Source organism: Bactrocera tryoni, unplaced genomic scaffold (assembly GCF_016617805.1).
Source record: "Bactrocera tryoni isolate S06 unplaced genomic scaffold, CSIRO_BtryS06_freeze2 scaffold_138, whole genome shotgun sequence".
In the NCBI taxonomy this organism is placed as follows: Eukaryota; Metazoa; Arthropoda; class Insecta; order Diptera; family Tephritidae; genus Bactrocera; species Bactrocera tryoni.
Window position 1 is genome coordinate 235425 of NW_024395854.1, and position 11461 is coordinate 246885.

Below are 11461 nucleotides of genomic sequence, written 5' to 3' on the forward strand. Positions count from 1 at the left end.
CGGTTGCAGTAGCTAAGAGCACAACATCAGATGGAGATCGGGAAGCAGAGATGTCAGGCAGCGTTGCAGTCATGGCATTAGCTTGGACAGAGTTTGGTATTAATGATAATTCGTGACCATTAGCTGATGGTAAACGATTAAAATGTAAAAGCATGTGATGCTTTGAATGACATTTTCGACAAGAACTAGATTTGCAATCTCGCATCTGATGGCATTTCTTTAAACAGTTTAGACATAGTAAAAGTTTCTTAACTTCTTTCTGGCGAATGTTAGGCGAAAGATTTAAAAACCGTTGACAATTATAAATTCAATGTTCAGCCTTTCCACAAAATACACAAACACCCAGTAAGCTATTCGAAGCAACAAAGGATTTTCTTTGAGGTGTACTCACAGTTTTTCCGGTTTTACCAAATGTTTCAGCTTGTGTTTGTAATGCATGCTCTACGTTCTCGAGGGTACGACATCGATGTTCTAAAAATGCAGCTAATGATTCCCACGATGGTAACTCGTTTATTGACCAACTTTCTTCCCATTTTGCTTGAGTTACTTTGTCCAACTTTTGAGTTAAAAATTGTACCACTATGCAGTCCGCTATTTGCTCTTTTAAACCAAGTGACTGCAACGCACATATGTATATGCGAATTGACCTTGTCAGTCAACGCTCGTAGCTTGCCGACGGTACCATCTGCTTTGTCCATCCCGAAAATCTCCCTGATATGTGCCTGAAAAATAAGACGTTTATTATCAAATCGTTTAATGAGGAGATCTAATGCGATTTTATAATTAGCCTCATTTATTTCCAACGATCGTATTGTGAAGAGCAGCACCACTCAAGAAGGAACGCAAATGTTGCAATTTGTCCACATCGATTAGGTCGCTGTCCTTATCGATGACTGATGTGAATTATTGTAAGAAATTTGTCCACTCTACATATATAGGATCCACTGAATTTAGGCAACGTTAATTGAGGCAAACGTGAACGATTAGTTTTCACTATAATAGGCTGGAATTCATTGCTGTTCATCTTGAATGTGGAACAATGTTGAGAAGAGCTACGCTTTCCAATTTCACGTTGTCCTTCAACTGAACCAAATTCGTATCAAATTGGATAAGTAAATCACTTCCAATAGATTCAAAGTCATGCTCTTCCAAACTTGTGTGTGCAGCCAAGAAGTTAGATTCCAGTTTGTTAACTGAATCAATTATTGCTGCTAAAGCATATTCGTCCATGCTTTGGAACCGCTCCGAGTCCATATCAGCACATATGCATTCAAAGCGCTTAAACATGGCCTGTGTCCTCAATTTTAAAAATGTCACCCTGCCCATTGGTGAATGTTGACTTATGGGACTCTCATTTGCAGGAATGTCTGCAGCTGGAGTACCACCGATTGATTGGTTTAACGACATATACAATAAAATTAACCAATTAAAAATTAACGAAGTTGGGTGATCAGCGCGGCAAAGTATAACCGTACTGAACCGTTGAAGAAACTAGCGGCACCCGATAAACAGTGCCTATGGTTTTAAGTTACGTTAGAAATGACCGGTCAATTTTACTTTAATTTCCAAATTTACCGTATAAGCGCTTTCTAGAAATCACGCCACTATTTTGCCACAAATCAAATAGGTTTTAAACCACGAGTTTGATTTATCGATTGTTCACCTTAAAATATGTCCTCTAAATTATACTAGCACGGTGGCGCACGAACTAATAGTTTGATATTTAATGTTAAGATTTACTTTATCACCAATAAACACACGCAGCGATCACGCTGTTAAAGGATAAAGGGAAATGAGGAATTAGAATAACGAGTAATGCCGTGGTGGATATGCAAAATTAGAGTGACCAGATAACAATTAATATTAAATATTTACAATGTTTTCTCACCACAGTGGGTGAAATATATGTGTGTGTATAAATTTAGTAAAACGTAAGTATAAATAATAACTTAAGATTATTGCTACTCATTATTGGTAGTTCCATTGTGAAAGGAGCTGCTCCGAACAGTCACTATTTGAGATATTCTGAAGCAAAATATCAATTTGTAACAAGTTCCTATTCTCAAAATGGTATCTAGATTTTCGTCACTAAATATTGTCTCAAATTTGTCACCTGATAGTTAGCAGGTCACAAAACTAAAAAGAATTGTTGTTTGCCATTTTGAATATACAAGACATGTAATTTATAGAGATCATCATAGATATCAATCGATTGCCGTTTTTATACATTTTGTAAGCAACTCATACTATATTTGGACCGACTCTGAAAACACAATTGTGGATTGTGGAATCTAAATCGGTCGGACCTACAATGTGTTTTCGAGTAGTTTTTACTGACAATTCGCAAGTTTATTTATTTGTTGAGCAACGAGAATGGTAAGTTTTGGAACCCTTAATATTTGATTATATGTAATTATAATTAAAGATCGTGTTTTTCAGAATTCCGACAAAAAAAATATTAATTATGAAAGTATTGGCTTTGAGAAGCCAAATAAATACCTTGCTCAACGACAATTCTTCAAGAGAACTGTTAGAAACTCTTACTACCCAGCCCTTGCAAAAAAGACAGCGGAGTTAAAAAAACATCGTTTAATTCTATTAGATACAATAAACGACCTTGGGACGCCAATTAATTCGTGTTGGACAAAGATGTGTATAGGTTTCTACTGATACAGAAGTTGTTAATTATATATTATTAATTTCAACAACGTAGGAGTTAGTGATGGGCGAAATAGCGATTTTTTAGTTTCAGTGAAAAGAGTGATTGCGATTTTTAAATCACTGTGATTTTTTATAGCTATTGCGATCGCTACTTTTCTTAATAACATAGATATTTTCAGTAGTTCTAACCTGCAATTAGGCCAAAACAAAAATATTCTATCTGAAATAAAAGGAATTAATTTTAATGCAATACCTTAAATTTTCCATAAATTAAAACAGAATAATTTGTATATTCAACAAAATTCAATAAACAAGATTTTTTTATTTGTTAATACTGATTAATATTAATAATAGTCATGAAAATAAGTGCTCAAATGGCACGATTCCGATTACTTTGGCGGAGGGGTATATAAATATAAATGGGGTATGTACAGATAGGGTAGCTTCTCCAGAGGAGGAATATCCAAAAATAATGTAAAAATTACTAATATTTTTTAAAATATTCACGATTAAAAGTTCAAAAATTTGCAATAAGAAAACATGTTGTTTCTCTATGTTTCACAAAATTTTTCACATTTTTTACTTTGTATATTTAAGTACACACTCTAAGCTTTGAAATAAGCTTACATTTCACTTTTATTTTGCTATATTTTACCTAAATTTATTAATTTAAAAATCACTTAGCACACTCATTGTTGAAAAGGTTAGATTGTTTACAATTATGAGGAAAACGAGCCTTGCCACATCTTAAACAGTAAATATGTAGGATTTTTAACAAATTTTCTTTGTTTGTTTTGTCGCGTGATTCTTTTTTCTATATTAACTATAAAAAAATACTTTCTAGATATGTATATGTGTAATACGTAATTTATGTGACTGAAGTACTTTCGCGAATTACTCCTTTCTGCGATGGCGGCCTTCGGCCGCGCTCTAAAAAAATAACTCTGGCCGAGCGAAAACCTGGGGTGACTGAAGTACTTTCGCGTAGTACTCCTTTCTGCGTTGGCGGCCTTCGGCCGCGCTCTAAAAAAATAACTCTGGCCGAGCGAATACATCGGGGTGACTAAAGTACTTTCGCGTAATATTCCTTTCTGCGTTGGCGGCCTTCGGCCGCGCTCTAAAAAAATAACCCTGGTCGAGCGAATACCCGGGGTGACTGAAGTACTATCGCGTAGTACTCCTTTCTGCGTTGGCGGCTTTCGGCCGCGCTCTAAAAAAATAACTCTGGCAGAGCGAATACCCGGGGTGACTGAAGTACTTTCGCGTAGTACTCCTTTCTGCGTTAAAAATAAAAAAATATATATAGTTTTTGTTATAAAGTGGTGAAAGTGGTTATATTCTTTGGTTCTTATGCACTCATATTCAAACAAAATTTAAGTTTTCGTTATAAAATTGATAAATTTTGATTATTATTTCTGTCAGCGATTTCCATTTATTTTTTATGATACATTGGTTTGTATATTAGGTGACGATATAAGTATATATTATTATATTTAAAATATGTGTTTTGGATATAAAGTGGTTATATTTTACGGTTATCATGCACTCATATTGAAACAAAATTTGAGTTTTCGTACTGTACTGTAACCTTACACTTTATTACGTAACATTATTATATAATACTAGCTGCGGCTGCGGGGCCACCGTTGTTCTAAGTGAAATTATATATTTTGAAATGAAACTAGAGTTGAATTTATCATTTAATTTTTTTTTTTTCATTGTAACGCAGCTTGATAAAAACATTTTTTGGTTTCGGTTCCTGTGTACAGAAAAGATGGTTTTCCAACTCGTGAGCGCGCCTCGTATATCTGGCCGTGTGTAAAACATAGCGTTTCCAAATTTATGCCACGCACTATGCGACTATCCTTGTGTCCTGTTGATTGTCATCTCAAATTCAATTTTCACTGGAGACGGAATCAAACATTCTTCCTCCTTGTATTCGATAGCTGCGCCACAATCAGTCGGGTTCTATTACACAGTTTCGGGACGAATTTGCGAAATATAATAACGACAGATCCTACTTTGAGACGGAAATGATCCGGTGGCACACCAAGCCTTTCCAATAAATTTAGAAACTCCACTGGATAATTCTTCATTGTCAAGACGATCGATCGATTTGTATGAGCGGAAGTCTCCCAGAATTTGACTTTGAATCTTTCAGTTTAAGTCAACAACATCAGTATTTTTGTCAGCTAACATTGTGCGTGCACTTAAGGAATCATAGTTACGATAATTTGTCCAATGTCCGAACATTCGCGCTGAGTTCATCTTTCGTGAACTGATAAACGGCAGATGGAATTTATATCAAACCATCGGAAGTATTAACCGGAATTGACCCACTTCCAATTCTTAGCGAAAGCGATATACTATAAAATGTCTTCGGCAATATCATTATTGCACGTATCCCATAATTGACGCGGCTGTGAAGGCTGATATGTCGAAATTATTATCGCGAAAAGTGTGCGATCTTCATTTGTATTTGAAGTAGCTATCTCATCGTCCATCGTTTGATTCCAGTGATTAACATGTTCAAGCAATTGTAATTGCAAACATTCTCAAAAAGTTGCACACACCGTACCATTCCCACTACGCAATGACTCAAATGAAGTTGAACAGCGTACAGTAAGCAATATCAACCGAAGAAAGAAGCAATCGTCGTTTTTCAGGTGGATTGTGTAAATTCGTCCTAATGCATTAGTTGAGAAAACACCTGGATGTCCATCTACTGGTTAGCCTTGCTTTCTGCTATTTCCTCGACGATGCATTCCATGTAAAATATCAAGATATTTCCGAATAGAGCAATGTTCTCGCAAATGGATCACAGACGCAAGTTGAGAAAAAACTCGTCAATGTTAATTTTGTTGCTGGCGGTGTTTCCTCTGGCTGTACCGTATTCTCTGGGTTGAAAACGTTCATTAATTTCAGTAGTAAATATCCTACAAAGCGTTTTAGTGCAGTTCACGTATCGACCGTATCGTTCGAGACCAATAACCGCCATGTTGCTTCACCAAACTACAATGCTCAACATTGATATGAGTTTTGAATGTGAATTAAAAAATAGTGTGAAATAAAATAAATGTGGAATTAAAAATAGGGAATATAGTAAGATCCATGTGTCGTCAACTTCGATATTCACTCTTCTAAATTGAATGCTGACAAACAAACCGAAAAAGGATTCTAGTGTCCGCAAGGTCTGGGTCTTTCTCTGGATCAGGAATTTCCGCAGAAATGATTTCATCAATTTGATCTGGTGTAACCACCGCGGCCAATCCACCATCCAAAGAAGAATGTGTGCGTGCGACAAACCTTTTTTTTTGCACCTCAACAGAGTACATCTAACAGCACCATTTATACCATACGTTGCTTTAAGATATAGTCCATCAGACATCACAGCTGTTGTTTGAAAAGTCGTCACAGCACGACGATCGTGACGATTGCTTGCTGAGTGACCGCACGTATGTCATCGCATCATGGGAGTACTCGGTAATGTGCCTTTGGCTGCCAATGGAAGTTGATGCCAAAAAGAACGCCGACCACTATTAGCGCGACTTCTTCGTGGCATCGTAACAAAGTTCAATCTGTAATTGGTCACTTTGTGCGAAACACACATAATGCTTTCACTGAATAATTTCCAAAATTTTTTGTTTGAATAGCCGAAATAAAGAAAGCAAATGACAAATTTGAACAATTAAAATAATAGAAAAACAAAAGGAAAAAAGTTGAAAAAAAATTGTGTATGGAAAAAAGTTATTTTTTTTTTTTGAATTGTCCAATTTTCCGATTTTTCCTCACGAAAGGCATACGGTTTTTTATTTCTAAACTTTCCTCGATCCACCGCGAACAACCTCTGAAAATTTCATCAAGATTGGTTCAGCCGTTCTCGAGCATTAGCGTTACTAACAGCATTCTTGTATGGGAAAAATAAAAGGGTTCTTTTTCGGGATTTTCCGGCAATTATTCGAAATTTCCGTAAAAACCATCCTTGAGCCTCAACGAACATTTTAAAAAAAGAATTGGCAGAATTGGTCCAGGCGTTTTTGAGTTATGCGCTTACCAACGCATTTTGCGATTCATTTTTATATATAAGATGAAATATGTATATTTGTAAAAATTGATGGTTAGGGTCGGGGAGCGGTAACAATGAACCCGCTAGGTGATAAATTTTACCTTGGATCTGTAATATGTATGCAGTGTTATAGGAATAAATTTTTCCCTATTGATTGAAAAAACCATCAAATATTCCATGCAATCACCTTAAATGTCGGCATAAATTGATCTCTTATAATTTTTGTAGCTTCGAAAGAAGTCATTTGAAAAGACGAATTGTACTCTTGTATATGATTTAAAAAATGTTTCGATTCTGGTGATGTCTCAAAAATTAATGATTGTAATGGTTCAGGAGGCGGTTTAAATTCCGGCAATTTTACTTTCCCGTTAGCGCATCACATTCCAGCCGTTTCACCCGAGAATTTAGCCGCTTCACAATGTGGGCATATAACATCCATCATTCCAATATATCCATGTACATTATAGTCGATTGAAGGGTCGTAATCAAATGCAGCACGGAACATATCTTCCAAAACACGACATTGCATGATGAGCTTCTGCAAATCTATTTCGTGGACGTCGCACTGCACTTTGTGATACTCTTTGTGACAACACGCCCCGAGCATTTCGAGTACATCGACCTATGTTTGATTTTGGACGTGCCGGCATTTTCTTTAAAATAATTTCTTATATGATTACTTCGTTTGAAACACACATAAAGTTTTCACTGAATAATTTTCAATAATTATTCTTTTAAATAGCCGGAATAAAAAAGCAAGCGACCGAAATTGAACGATTCAAATAATTTACAAATCAAAATATTGAAAAACAAAACAAAAAATAATTGTATGAAAAGTCACTTTTTGGAAATATCCAATTTTTCGACTTTTCCTTATGAAAAGTATATGTTTTTTTATGTCTAACCCTTTCCAGATCCACAGCGAACAACTTCTGATTTCATGAAGACTGGTTCCACCGTTCTCGAGCGTTAGCGTTACTAACAAACAAACAATCAGATATATGTATGTATATTTGTATATAAGTACATACAAAATAAAACGTTTGTATGGGAAAAAGAAAAGGGCTGTTTTTTGGGGTTTTCCGGCAACTTTCGTAATTTTTTCTTACATAAGAACCTTCTCCTAATAATAACAAATACAACAACAAAAAATCAGCCAATCGGTTCAGCCGTTTATGAGTGATGAAATTACAAAGAAAGTGGCATTGATTTTTATATATATAGATTACTTATACAAATGTATATAATATTATTATATAATATTACTAATACATGTATATAATATTACTTATTTGCTGAATAAATTTAAAAAAGAAAATATCCATATGCATGAATAGAGGAATTTTTGCGAAAAAGAGGAATTTCAGCGAATTGCCTTGTCATCACATGGCAGCGCTCCATTTCTTCGTAATTTTTGGTAAACAATTGAGGTTCAAACGAGTGTAAAATGTAATTTTTAAAATAAAGATTTTTTAAATAAAAAACCTGGTAAAAGTGTAAAATGTGGATTTATTTAAAAGATTATAGTGTAATTTAATTAATTTGAAGAACAAAATGTGAATAAAGTGGGTTTAACGTGGTGAAATAGCTTCTTGAAAAGTTCGAATTTTGCGAATTTTTTAACTTTAAGGTCGAATATCTCGTAAACTTAGCGTTTGCGGTACCTATAACCCTGTATATTTTTTAATCAGGAGGACAAATAAAAAAAAAATTGTTCTCATTTCAAATTGCACATGTTCAGATCTAAAATAAAATAAAAATTAATTGATTTTCAAAAATAAACAGTTTTAGATTGAAAATAATATTAATATAATTCAAATTATAATATTAAGTCAAAGTAATTAAGTAAGAAAAAGTAAAAAGCTCACATACACATTAAATGTAAATTTTAAAATCACAACTTAAAAAAACTATTAACTATTAGTGATTCGCATTTAAAAAAATCAACATTTTTGTCTTTTCATCGTCCAAGCGCATTCTCCTTTCACTTAAAATAAGTCCAGCTGGAGAAAAAAGCCGTTCGCAGGGAACTGATGACGTTAAACATCCTAATTTTATCCGAGCTATGGGAGACAGATATGGATATTTATATTTGTTTTGCCGACACCATTTGAAGGGGTCCGCATTTCGAGCAATTACTACCTCTTCCAAATAACGCTGAACCTCGATAATGGCTCTTGAATTACAAGTACCTCGCGGCTTGTTTGACGCAATATTGGAGTCTATATAGCTCCATATTGAAAACTCTGAGGTTTCTACTTGTGGTTCTTGGGGTTCATTTGCTTGGGCTTCTTGAATTATTCTACCTACATCTGCAATTATACGATTTTTAAACATGTCGGCTATTGTGGGGTCAGAAAAGGCGAAATTTTTGAAACGAGGATCCAAGAATGATGCCATGCCTAGAGTGTTGTCCTTTCGGTATTTCCTAATCTTTCATTTATTCCGTTTAGTAATTCAAAAGCCACTGCTCTTACAGGATCCACATAAGAATTGGCTTTTGTCCACCTATTATACACGCTTTTGAGACCATTTACAATAGGAATAACCATTGATCCGGTGCAATATTTTTGGCCGCTTATTTCTTTTGTGGTGTACTCAAAAGGTTTTAATACTGTAAGTAAATCCTTTAGCAACAACCATTCGTCAGGATTAATACGAGGTAATTCCTTATCTATGAGAGCAACAGTACTTTTAATAGCATCTTCCACTTTTATAAAACGTCAATCATGTAAAATGTAGAATTCCATCGAGTTTCAACGCTTTGAATTAGTTTCAAAGGTTCGGTACCAGCATTGCGTTGAAAACTCATACATTTTTCATTTGTAGAAGTACTTTTTCTAAAATGAGCGACAATTTGTTTTACTTTTTGTAAAACTGTATTAATGTCGTAGCCACTTATACTTGCTTTAACAATTAAATTTATGGTATGCGCAAAACAGCCGAAGTAGCGTAGTTTGAGCTCATTTTGTAAGGCACTCTTTATATTATTCGCGTTATCAGACACTGCAAATATTACACACTCAGTTGTGACATTTTGTATTTGCTCGGCTAAGTTTTTGGCAGTATGTGTCTCATTCATTGGACAGCAATCCAATAAAATAATGTTAAATTCGAAATTTTCACTAACAAAATGTAGTGTAATTGCTATGTAACTCACTGTATTGCGAGATGTCCAACAATCGGTTGTAATGCAGAATTTAACACCATTCGCCACTTTTAGTTTCACTTTTTCGACGCATGCTTCATATAATGCCGGAATTATCGTTCTTGATACTACATGCCGAGGGGTAGTTCATATGCAGGATTTAGCGCTTTAACGAATTGGACAAATCCGTTGTCCTCGACAATGCTGAAAGGTTGTAAGTCTTTACTGAAGAGCATTGGCAAAGCATTATCTATTTCCTTTTTTGCCTTTGCAGAAATCTTCATGTTACATATCCCTGCAGTTATTTTAGATTGGCGCAGAACAGGCTCTGAAACTATATTTAAATCTCTTAACTGAATTCCGAAGTAAAAATGTTATGTTTTACCGTATTGTACATTTGTTTCCGTAACTTCATGCTGTGCATCTGGATTTTCCGTTTGTTTACTTCCTATTTTTTGCACCGTCGCTGCTCCTGGAAGTTCCACTGTTGGATGCCGATTTTGCTCTTTTTTTTAAATTCGTATTCGTCGTTTTATATGATATATCTTCTTTACAAATTTTGCATTTTGCATGAGTATCATTTATTGCTTCGAAAAATTGCCACATTTCACTTCGTTTTTTATTTATTTTAAAAGACATTTTCACAATATTTAATAAATTTAAGAAAATTCCAATTCAAAATATTTTAATTTATGCAAAATGCTCAACGGAATTAAATAAAACGCAATACACATATATTCACAGTGAAAAAGTATTCAAAATCAAAACGTCTAACCACAAACAATCACCACATATATTCACAGTGATTAAAGAAGTATTCAAAATCACAATTCCTACTACACCAAAAAAATCACCACATGCAATTATTGTTCATAAGCTAGTGTCAATTGTAAATTTCATTCACAGTGAAATATTGGCATGAAGAAAAATCACCAATCACTGATATTTTGGGCTAGCAATAGCAGTGACTATAAGCGATTTTTCAATCACAGTGATAAAATCACCGGTGGTGAAATATCGCTCATCACTAGTAGGAATCAGTTTTGGGAACACGATTGCCAACGAAGTGGATCTGCTGTTTTTAAAGAAAACTTTCGCATAAACCGAAGTTCATTTAACAAATTATGTAACATCCTCCGGCCTCTACTAAAAATGGATACAAACTCCGGAAAAGCTATTTCGATCGATAAAAGAATGGCTATAGCAATATTTGTTTTAGGCTCAAGTGCAGAGAATCGGAGTAACGCTAATATGTTCGGAGTAGGAAGATCTACGGTTTGCGAAATTTTGCTGGAATTTAACACCGAAATCTGAAGACTACTGCAACCATTCTGTTTCAAAATGTTACCACTAAATAGGGAAAGCATATCAGAATTGGTGATTGGTGGTAAAATCTTAAATTTGCGCCAATGGTCTAATAACTGTTTACAGACGGATGCCACATTGAGGTTCACCCATCATCTGACGAAGCTGTGGATTATTACAATTACAAAGGGTGGTATTCCACCGTTTTAATGGCATTAGTTGATTCTAAATAATGTTTAGACACTCAATGTACATATAAATACGTAAGTAATGTATACAAT

At 34.7% G+C, this 11461-nt stretch overlaps 1 long non-coding RNA gene across 1 annotated transcript; it reads left to right on the top strand.

Annotated features, from left to right (window-relative positions):
• The first annotated feature begins 2284 nt into the window (after positions 1–2284).
• LOC120780074 lies at positions 2285–2894 on the top strand. Its single transcript, XR_005705810.1, has 2 exons — positions 2285–2376; positions 2440–2894. It is a non-coding gene; the product is annotated as an uncharacterized LOC120780074 (long non-coding RNA).
• The last annotated feature ends 8567 nt before the right edge of the window (positions 2895–11461 follow it).